Consider the following 9,501-nt stretch of genomic DNA (forward strand, 5'->3'; position numbering starts at 1 on the left):
TTAACCTAGAGTAGAATAAAGAGTCAGGGAACATCACCAGTGTCAGGTGTCCCATAACCCTCCCCTATTCCCCACCCCCACCATTTGCATTTAGCTTTGGTATATTGCCTTTGTTACATTAAAGGAAGCATAGCACAATATTTCTGTTTATTATAGTGTCTAGTTTGCATTGATTGTATTTTCCCCCATCCTCCTATTTTTAACACCTTGCAATGTTAACATTAATTTGTTCTACCTCATGTAAAAACATATTTGTACCTTTTATTACAATCATTGAGCACTCTAGGTTTCCCTGAGTTACACTGTCCCAGTCTCTATCTTTCATCTTTGGTTCTGGTGTCCCACATGGTCTCAACCTTCCTCTTTCAACCATACTCACCAGTCGTCTTTGTTCAGTGTACTTACATTGCTATGCTACTATCTCCCAAAATTATTTTCCAAACCTCTCCTGTCTTTTCCTTTCTGTCTGCAGTGCTCCCTTTAATATTTCCTGTAGAGCAGGTATCTGGTTCACAAACTCTGTCATTGTCTGTTTGTCAGAGAATATTTTAATCTCTCCCTCATATTTGAAGGACAGTTTTGCCAGATATAGGATTCTTGGTTGGTGGTTTTTCTCTTTCAGTTTTATAAATATATCACACTTCTTCCTTCTTGCCTCCATGGTTTCTGTTGAGAAATCTGCACATAGTCTTATCAAGCTTCCTTTGTATGTGATGGATGAGTTTTCTCTTGCTACTTTCAGGATTTTCTCTTTATCTTTGACATTTGATAATCTGCTTATTGTGTGTCTTGGCATAGTCCTATTCAGATCTATTCTGTATGTGATATGCTGCGCTTCTTGGATCTGTAGTTTTATGTCTTTCATAAGAGATGGGAAATTTTCATTGATTATTTCCTGTATTATTGCTTCTGCTCCTTTTCCCTTCTTTTCTCTTTCTAGGACACCAATGAGATGTACATTCTTGCTTTTCATTTTGTCGTTAAGTTCCTGGAGACATTGCTCATATTTTTCCATTCTTTCCTCTATCTGTTCTTTTCTGTGAAGGCTTTCAGTTGCCTTGTTCTCCAGTTCCTGAGTGTTTTCTTCTGCCTCTTGAGAACTGCTGTTGTATGTTTCCATTGTGTCTTTCATGTCTTGTGTTGTGCCTTTCATTTCCATAGATTCTTCCAGTTTTTTCGAACTTTCGATTTCTACCTTATGTTTGCCCGGTGTTTTCATTACATGGTTCATCTCTTTTGCCATATTGTCCCTAAACTTTTTGAAGTGACTTATTATTAGTTGTTTCAATTCCTGCATTTTGTTCCTTTGACTGGGCCATAACTTCATTTTTCTTAGTGTAGGTTGTAGTTTTCTGTTGTCTAGGCAAGGTTTCCTTGGTTACCCCAATCAGGTTTTCCCAGATCAGAAAGGGCTCAGGTCCCAGAAGGAAGAAATATTCAGTATCCGGTTTCCCTGAGGGTGTGTCTTAGAAAATTGGTACACCCTGTGATGCCTCAGATCACTGTGCTTTTCTGCTCTGCAGGTGGTGCCTGTTAGCATGTAACTCCAGACTGGTGTAAAGAGGTGTGGCCCATGGCTGTTTTCCCCCAGGCTCTGGGATCTGGTTCTGAAAGGAAGGTGGGTAGTAGAGCTGGGCTGCACCCCTTTCCTCTTAGGGAAGATAGACCCCATAGGGAGAGGTCATTAGCATTTGAATAGACTCTGCCTGTGCTGTCTCCACCCTTGTCTGGGTCAGAGTGCTGGGAACTGAAAATAGCTGAGGCTTTTGCCACTGAGCTGAATCAAGGACAGAAAGCCACCCTCCGGCTCTCCCAAGGTCAGTCATCACCCAAAGCCTCTGGTTGTTGGGGATTCGTAGCTTGTAGCGAGTAGTCACGCGTGTTAATTAAAACCCCATTTGGAGCTCAGCTGAGCTATAACACTTGGTGGGAGAGAGCTTCTCTCTAGCGCCATGAGGCTTTGCAGTTTGGGCTGTGGGGATAGGGGGCGCCCAGCTTGGATCCACAGTTTTTACTCGCAGATTTTATGCTGCGATCTCGGGTATTCCTCCCAGTTTAGGTTGGTGTATGGTGAGTGGATGGTCACGTTCTCCCCCCACAGTTATTCCGGATTATTTGCTAGCTGTTCCTGGTTGTTTATTAGTTGTTCCAGGGTGACTAACTAGGTTCCACTCCTCTGTATGCCTCCATCTTAGCTCCTCTCCTGACCATAAACATTTTAAAGTGTTGTAGAGAAAGACTAAAAAATGTTGCAAAACTGTTAAATGCAAATAGATTTGGAAAATTGTTTGAAATATAGATGACAAAGAATAATAACTTTATTTTAATGGGAGAAGATGCACAAAAATTGAGACTTGAAAAGTGAGGAGTGAATTGAAGGCAGCCAATTATAGAAAATAAAAATGCCTGAGAAACTTAGCAAAGGTTTTCTTATACACTGGTAAATAGAAAAATGTCAAAGTACCAGTCAAACTGTTCAAAATTAAGAATCAATAACAGCTGTTGTATGCTGGGTTGTGTGGAAGAGGATATGCATTATGTAGTCAAAAGGAAAATGCTTACCTCCTTTCACAGAAAGCAACTTAGCAATAGCTCTAAAATTTCAAAATGTTTTAAAAGTGAAAATCTCAACATTAGAAATTATCTCAAAGGAATACATGTATAGAAAAAGATATTTACTGCTATAATATCAAGGCCAAAAAGGAAAAATAAAATGACTGCCCCTTGATGGTGAAATGTAGAATAATTTATGGTAGAGGTGCATCATAGAATAATATTAGGCAGTCATTAGAATGAAAGAGAGCAATGCAGTTGAGAAAGACAAAGTTCTGTCAAGTATTATACATGGAAGGAAGCAAGATGCAGAGTCGCATACATGAAATGAGCCCATATGGTTAAATCACTAACAAATACCTGAACATATTTGAATATGTATGTGTGTGTGTGTGTGTATATATATATACACACACATATATCTGTATGTATGTATATGTGTGCATAAGAATAGATATATATATTTTTGTATAAGTGGGTATGATCATTTAGGCATGAATTATAATATTTACTTGTATTTAACATAAATTACCTTGTGTTCACATGTGAGGCAGGAATGGAGGGTCGGAACATGCAGATAAGAGAGTATTTAAAGAAAAGAGCTTGGACATGTGCTCCCCTGTAGAGTTATGAGCATATGTAATGTGTACCATAATAGTTCCCTCTTATTTATTTGATATGTTAGTATGAAAAAAATTAGAATAACCATGATGATAGTGTGTCATTTCTACTGAATTACAGGGAACCATGATAGAATGTTAAGTGGAAAAGGACAAATAGCACTGGGCAGAGTGACTTATTTTCTGTAAAAGTAAACAGAGATCTACATGTATATTTTAGCTGTGACTGTATCTCCCAAAGAAGAAGAAAGGATGAAAAGGTACACATGTGTCATGAATGTTGTACACATTGATGGAGGAGGTGCAAATTACATGAGGGGTGCTCTGTTTTCTTCTTTATACAAGATTATAATGCTTTTAATGAGAATGTAAGATATATGTAAGTTAAAAATTAATAGACACATATATATAAAAACATTTTGTTGGATATTTTCTAAATAGGCAAAAAAAGAAATCTTTCAGGTTGTGTTCAAAGATTTTAATCATTGCATGAAGAGCATGACCACAGAGTGTACAAAAGCCAGGCCCAGTGGATATCCTGCTTCCTATTTGGAGACGATGATCTCTTCAGATCTCCATCCTAGAAATGACAGAAAGGAATTGTGAGTGCTAATGGAGCTATTCTTGAAGTCCCTATTGAGTGTGCATGTCTAGAATAAGGAAGTAGCTAGACAATATGTAATTCACTTGGCTATGTATGAGCTGCCGCAAGATTCTTTCTCTCATATGGTGCTATCACCTTCCCCAGTGTGCTCTAGTTGAAAACTCACTCTTCTCTATTCTAGACTATTTCACAAGACTGAGCATAGAGGAAGCTTACTGAAAAGATGCAGCTTTAAAGGAAAAAGAAGATTTTGGCCAAAAGTCTTCAGGGAGATGGAAGTCCTGAGCCAGCCTCTGCCCGATTCTGACTGCACAGATGTACATCTTTGCTTCACTGCCTTTCCTTCTTCATGATGGTCGTGTGCAGATTGACCTCATCTCAAAGCCTTGACTTCCCTCTGCCCCAGAATCTCTTGCTTATTGGAGCCTTCAGCATCTCTCTGAGAAATAAAAATAGGACTCACTGTGGATGGATGTGATGGTCCTGGAGGCCCTGACTGCCCTTCTCCTGCCTCTGAAGGCTGCCCTGCACCGCTCTGGGTCTCATCTCTCAGGGGGACGGACACGCCCTGGCACCTCCAGGACTTCCCAGGCCCTGGGACTTGGTGCTGTGGGTCTGACTGGGCTTTTCTGTCCATTATTTATTCTGGGTCTGGGTTTTCCCGTTCCATCCTCTCTCACCTCTGGTTATGTAGGTGGTTGTTTTTCTGTCCAGGTTTAGGAGATCTCATACTTGCTTTTTCACCTTTACTTTTAGCTCCCCTTTTTTCCAATTAATGATCTCAGCATAGGTCAGGTTATAGAAGAAAAAAAAATAAAAGCAAACAAGGGTCAGTGATACCTGGAAGGGCACAGAATAAAATCTGTTTAAAATGGGAAGAAAAGGGGTTCTCTTACCTCGTAGGAAATCTTTGCAGCAGTTATCCATGAACTAATGCTTCCACTCTTACCCAGAAAAAAACTCTCAGTGGAATTTTTCTGCACTAACTACCTCTTCGATTCAGTCAAGACGAAACAATGCATCGTCAACCCAAATTCAGTTTCTTCCTGCAAGGCAGCTACTGGGATGTCATGAACTCACTCTGTTTCCTGATGCCCTCCTGTCCTCTTGCAATGCCCTCCTTCTTTTCCCAGCCTAAAGTTTGGCCCACTGTTCCCATGCAGGCAGGATTCTGCACAGCCTGGCACTGCTCCTGTTCCTTCTGCTTTAAAGATCTCAGTTACTTCTTCTTCAGAAATACAGTTAACTTGGAGCTTCTAGACTGAGACCCACTTCAGCATCCCTGGTTCCAATAATATCCCTTTTCTCCTCTCTGACTTACCGTGTGGCTCACATTCGGGATTTGCAGAATTCACCGTCCAGATGAGGTGTCTATATCCTCCTGGCCTGGGTGAGCCTCTGAGCCGGAGAGGATGTCAGCTGTTCTGAGGCTGCTTCGGTCCAGTTCCCGCTATGGCTGGGTCCCCTTGAGGTTGGGGTGGGGTGCAGGCTTTGCAGTGGATGGAGGCGGTGTTAGAGAGGAAATGGATCGAGGTAACCTGAAGGGAGGTCTTCTCAGAAAGGCCCACATTTTCCAGCCCAAACGCCCTGCTCTCTCCGAGTCAGGGTGTCTTAATGGCCCTTCTTTAAGCGCTTCCCCCTCTGGCCTTCAGGGTGTGCAGCTCTCAGTTCCTTCTGCCCAGCCTCCTGCCTCTGAAGCTTCAGCAGTTCTCCTTGCAGCCTGAGCAGCTCTTGTTCCTTTGCCTTCAACTTCTCCCGTAAGCGGCGACAGATTTCTTCGTTCTGTTTGATTCTTCTTTGCATTTTGGCCCTCTTGTGACGCTGGGCCAGCTGGTAGCAGCGGCGATGAGGGCGCCGCTCTGAGCGTGGCAGCTGCCTCTCCAGCATCTCCTCGTAGAAGACACGGCAGCTGAATCCCTCCTTCACGCCGTGCTCCGCGTGCGCCAGGACCGCCTCCCGGGAGAGGAACACCCGGCAGCAGGCCACGCAGCGGAAGCCGCGGTCGGTGGTGAGCAGCCAGTCCGGAGTCGCAGCACGGGGCCTCTCCTCCTCCTGCACCTGGACGGCGGGCTCGGGGGCGCGGGCCCCGGGTTCCTCCTGGGAGTGCTGCGGGGAGCTGAGCTGGGACTTGGTGTCGACTAGACTCGGGGGAGAGCCGATGGTGCTCTCTTCGGCGAGCTCAGCCTCGAAAACCCGGGGTGTTTTTCCCACAGGTGAAAAGGTGTTTTTGGTTTCCCACTCAATGGCTACACCCTTGACAGTGCTCACTCGGGTAAAATATGCGCACCTGACCCATTGAGGCGCCGCAGGAGACCCGTAGCTTGAGGAATTAGAGGTCTTCCCGGTGGAAGTTGAGGAAGAAGACCTCTCTGATGCCCTTGGAATCTTGCTGGGCCTGGAGCTTGGACTTTTTGATTCCAATGTTGGTTGCTTGGCACTTTCCTCTTGGGTCGTAGTATCTGCAAACAGAGAGTTCTTTCCATGAGCCCTCTGGGGCTTGGGTGGACAGCTCTGAGCTCAAACTCTGATCTCAAAGATCCCTGGAGGCTTCTCCATCCTACCATCCTCAGCTCCGTGAACCCTCCTCAGTTCTTTCTCCTTCCCAGGACTCCCCTCCCTTTGTGGACACTGTGTAGGCAACGTCGTGTCCTGTGCACATGACATTAAGTATCTGCACAGGACATGAAGTATATTACCTTATAGCAAATATTTTTACTCTTTGAAAACACTGTAATATATATTGGGATTTTATGTTTGCAACTGGAAAGTCAACCATTTTAACAAAAAAAAGTTTTTTTTCAATTCCAAATGATTTTAAAGTTTGAATAATTGAAATTACCTCATATGCCTGAACTTACCTAATATTATGTTGCTTCTCTAAAAGAGGTATTCTATGAAAGTGATTTTTTTAGCAAATTTATAGTGCAAACATTGAAATCGGAGCAATGGTCACCTCTTTTTAATCTGTTTTCAAATTCTTTTCAGGGAAGCCTTATATAAAAGGAATTATGTTTAAAGAAAGATTTTAATTTGTACAATTTATTTTGGCTCTTACAGTTATACCTCCTATTTTTACCATATTTAACCAAGCAACAGTTTCATGTAAAAAATACATTTCCCTGAAAAGAAGCTACTGTTAGCACATCCTTCTTAAATGGTTCTTTCAGGATCAGATGATGTATCTTCAGAATTATCGATGTCTTAAAGTCATGATTCCACAAATTTCACATGGTCACAATGAAAAAACCTCAAAGGGATTTATCTCTGTGTGTGTGTAATTGTCAGTGTGAGGGTTTCTGTATGTTTCAGAATAAGATCAGAGAATGAGTATGAAAAAAAAATGATGGAGATATGAGTTTTGTGGTGGCAAGGGGTGGGTGAAGTGTCAAAATCCATCCAGAGTCATAGGACAGAGAGGAGTTACTGCCTTTCAGGAAGATGTTAGGGGCACACAGAGACCAAGAAGGTAACAGGAAGGTGGATTGGGCCCCTGGAGGGCTGCAGAAGGGAGAAGCAGAGAAGGGGTGGGGCAGGTAGAGGAAATTGGTTTGTGGAAAGGGTGCACAACGAGGAATTAAAACAGAAGCTCAGGGTGAGTAAAGTAAGAATTAAAACTGTCGTCTTGAAGCGGGGCTATGCTGTTACAGGTTAGGTCCTTGGGAAGCGGAAGGTCGGAGACAAGTGAGAAGGATGTCCCTGGAGCTAGGGAGGGAGGGGCCTACAGAACCCTTCTGCCTGAGAACAGCAGAACTCACTAGGACTGGGGGGCTGCCTGGGGTGAATATGTGGTACTGGCTCCATCACACCACCCACTCGCTTAACTCCTTACACATTATATTTCTCTCTGAAATTCCTACAAAGATACAGTCAGTCTCATTAGAAAATGTAGTAACAGGTAAATACAACTCTCCCTAATAACCCTGTTCCCTTGTCCCACCCCCTTGTGCCCCAGTTGCCCACTTCCTTTTCATCCAACACAGAACGTAAATCTTAGAACTCATAACTTAGTGTTTTTTTCTGAGCCTATTCTGGAAATCCCTGAGACTCAGTAAATACTTGTTTTGCTTACTCATTTATTCCTTTGTTAATCATGCAGATTACACAATTTTGTTAATTGTCTACCAAGTGACAAGGAAAGCTGTCTCACTGAGAGCCCCAGTGAGCTTTATCCCTTTACCCCAAATCTTCATCTTTGCTCTGGCCCAGGATAAATCAGGTCTCAGAGACATCTGGGGAAATGTGGACAGGGAAAGTTGGATCACTCATGGCCCAGCTCCCATCAGTCAGAGACCATTTTATTTCCACCCTTACCTAAAGTTTCAGAGAAAGGTCTCTTCCTCCCAGATTGCCTTTTCATCTTGTCTGGGTGAGTGTGAACCTAACAGAACAGTCTCTGAAAGATTTTATCACTCCTCCCAATAGTAGGTGCTGTCCCAGCCTCTCCTGAGTTGGGGACTGTGATTTAGTCCTGAATGTCTGTCAATCTGTGACCAAAGTCACTCTCCCACAGGGAGATCTCAGATGACCAACCTCACAGAAGAGCAGTTGGGATCTGAGTGAGCACCAAGGCTTCCAGTAACCCTTGTGTGACATCATCGCTGACATAGCTCGGTTCCATGGGCCCAGTTTGAATCTAAACATGTCAACAAACACATGGCTACAGTTGGAGTAGCAGTTGGTGGGGTCGGTTGGGGGGAGTGGTAAGATTATATAATAAAAATGAATTGAAGGTTTTCCCTATCCTCAAAGAAGTTGCAGTCAGTTGTGGGAGAGAGGTAAAGTAGAAGTGCAGGTATGATAAAACACGATGGGATATTTCTTTCTCCCAAACCTCTCAACTGACTGGTTGAATCCTCTTTCCAAACTTGGTCACAGAATCACCACTCTGAACCCCTGTCAGGTCTCCTTGCCTCTGAGTCTTCCCACAGGCTGTTCCATCTGGCTACAAGAGTTTCCTCCCCCCCCCTCCACCCTGCCTTGGTGCAATGTAGTGTTGAAAAGAGCTGACTCTAGGAGCTCCTGTATTTGAGGCTCAGCTCCACCCTTCCCTGGCCATCTATTCTTGGATGTCTCATTTGACCTCTCCATTGCTCCACTTCACTCACCTGTAAAAGACAGTGTACAAGAAAGGCCCTTGAGTTGGACATTCAGGAGGTCCCAGGGAACAGAAATAAGGATTTCTTAGAGAAATGTCTGCACCAGTCTGGGCAACAGAATTTCAGATTCCTCCTCTGTCACTAACAGTGAACCACTATCCTCCAGTCACACTATGGAGGAATTATCAAAATGAGATTAAAACAGAATTTGCACATTTGACTTAATAGTAACTCATTAACAAAGTGAAGTTCAACATTAGCAGTCATTGCCTGATTCAAGCCAAAGTTGGAAAAAAGAAGCCCCAACAAGATCCCCAAGGGAGTGGGATGAGCCTCTTTCTTTGGTAACCCTCTCTGAACCCAAACTTTCTCACTACCTGTCTCCCAAGAGTTTGTAAATTGCTTTGAGCTCCTTGAAATAAAGATACCCACAAACACTGCTGCTTTCACCTAATGAAAAGTCCCCCAATTGTGGGTTAGCCTAAGATCTGAGTAGTCTTCCAGAGGCTGCCCAGATGTCTGTACTGGACACTGAGAACACCAATGTTCAGAGCCACTGGGTTTTCCAATTTTGGAATTTGGCATGCCCCAGAATCTTTGCACCCATGGGGCATGGAGATTTCCAGAA

The 9,501-nt window shown here is 43.5% G+C and overlaps 1 protein-coding gene across 1 annotated transcript in view; it reads left to right on the forward strand.

The window, feature by feature from the left end:
* The window catches only part of LOC119516503, a 121,458-nt gene extending 117,214 nt beyond the window's left edge, over positions 1-4,244 (forward strand). Inside the window, exon 7 of the mRNA XM_037812801.1 lies at positions 3,959-4,244. The gene's annotated coding sequence lies outside the window, so the exon portion shown is untranslated. The remainder of the gene's footprint in view (positions 1-3,958) is intronic.
* Positions 4,245-9,501: the final 5,257 nt, after the last annotated feature.

Source organism: Choloepus didactylus, chromosome 20, assembly GCF_015220235.1.
Source record: "Choloepus didactylus isolate mChoDid1 chromosome 20, mChoDid1.pri, whole genome shotgun sequence".
Taxonomy (NCBI): domain Eukaryota; kingdom Metazoa; phylum Chordata; class Mammalia; order Pilosa; family Megalonychidae; genus Choloepus; species Choloepus didactylus.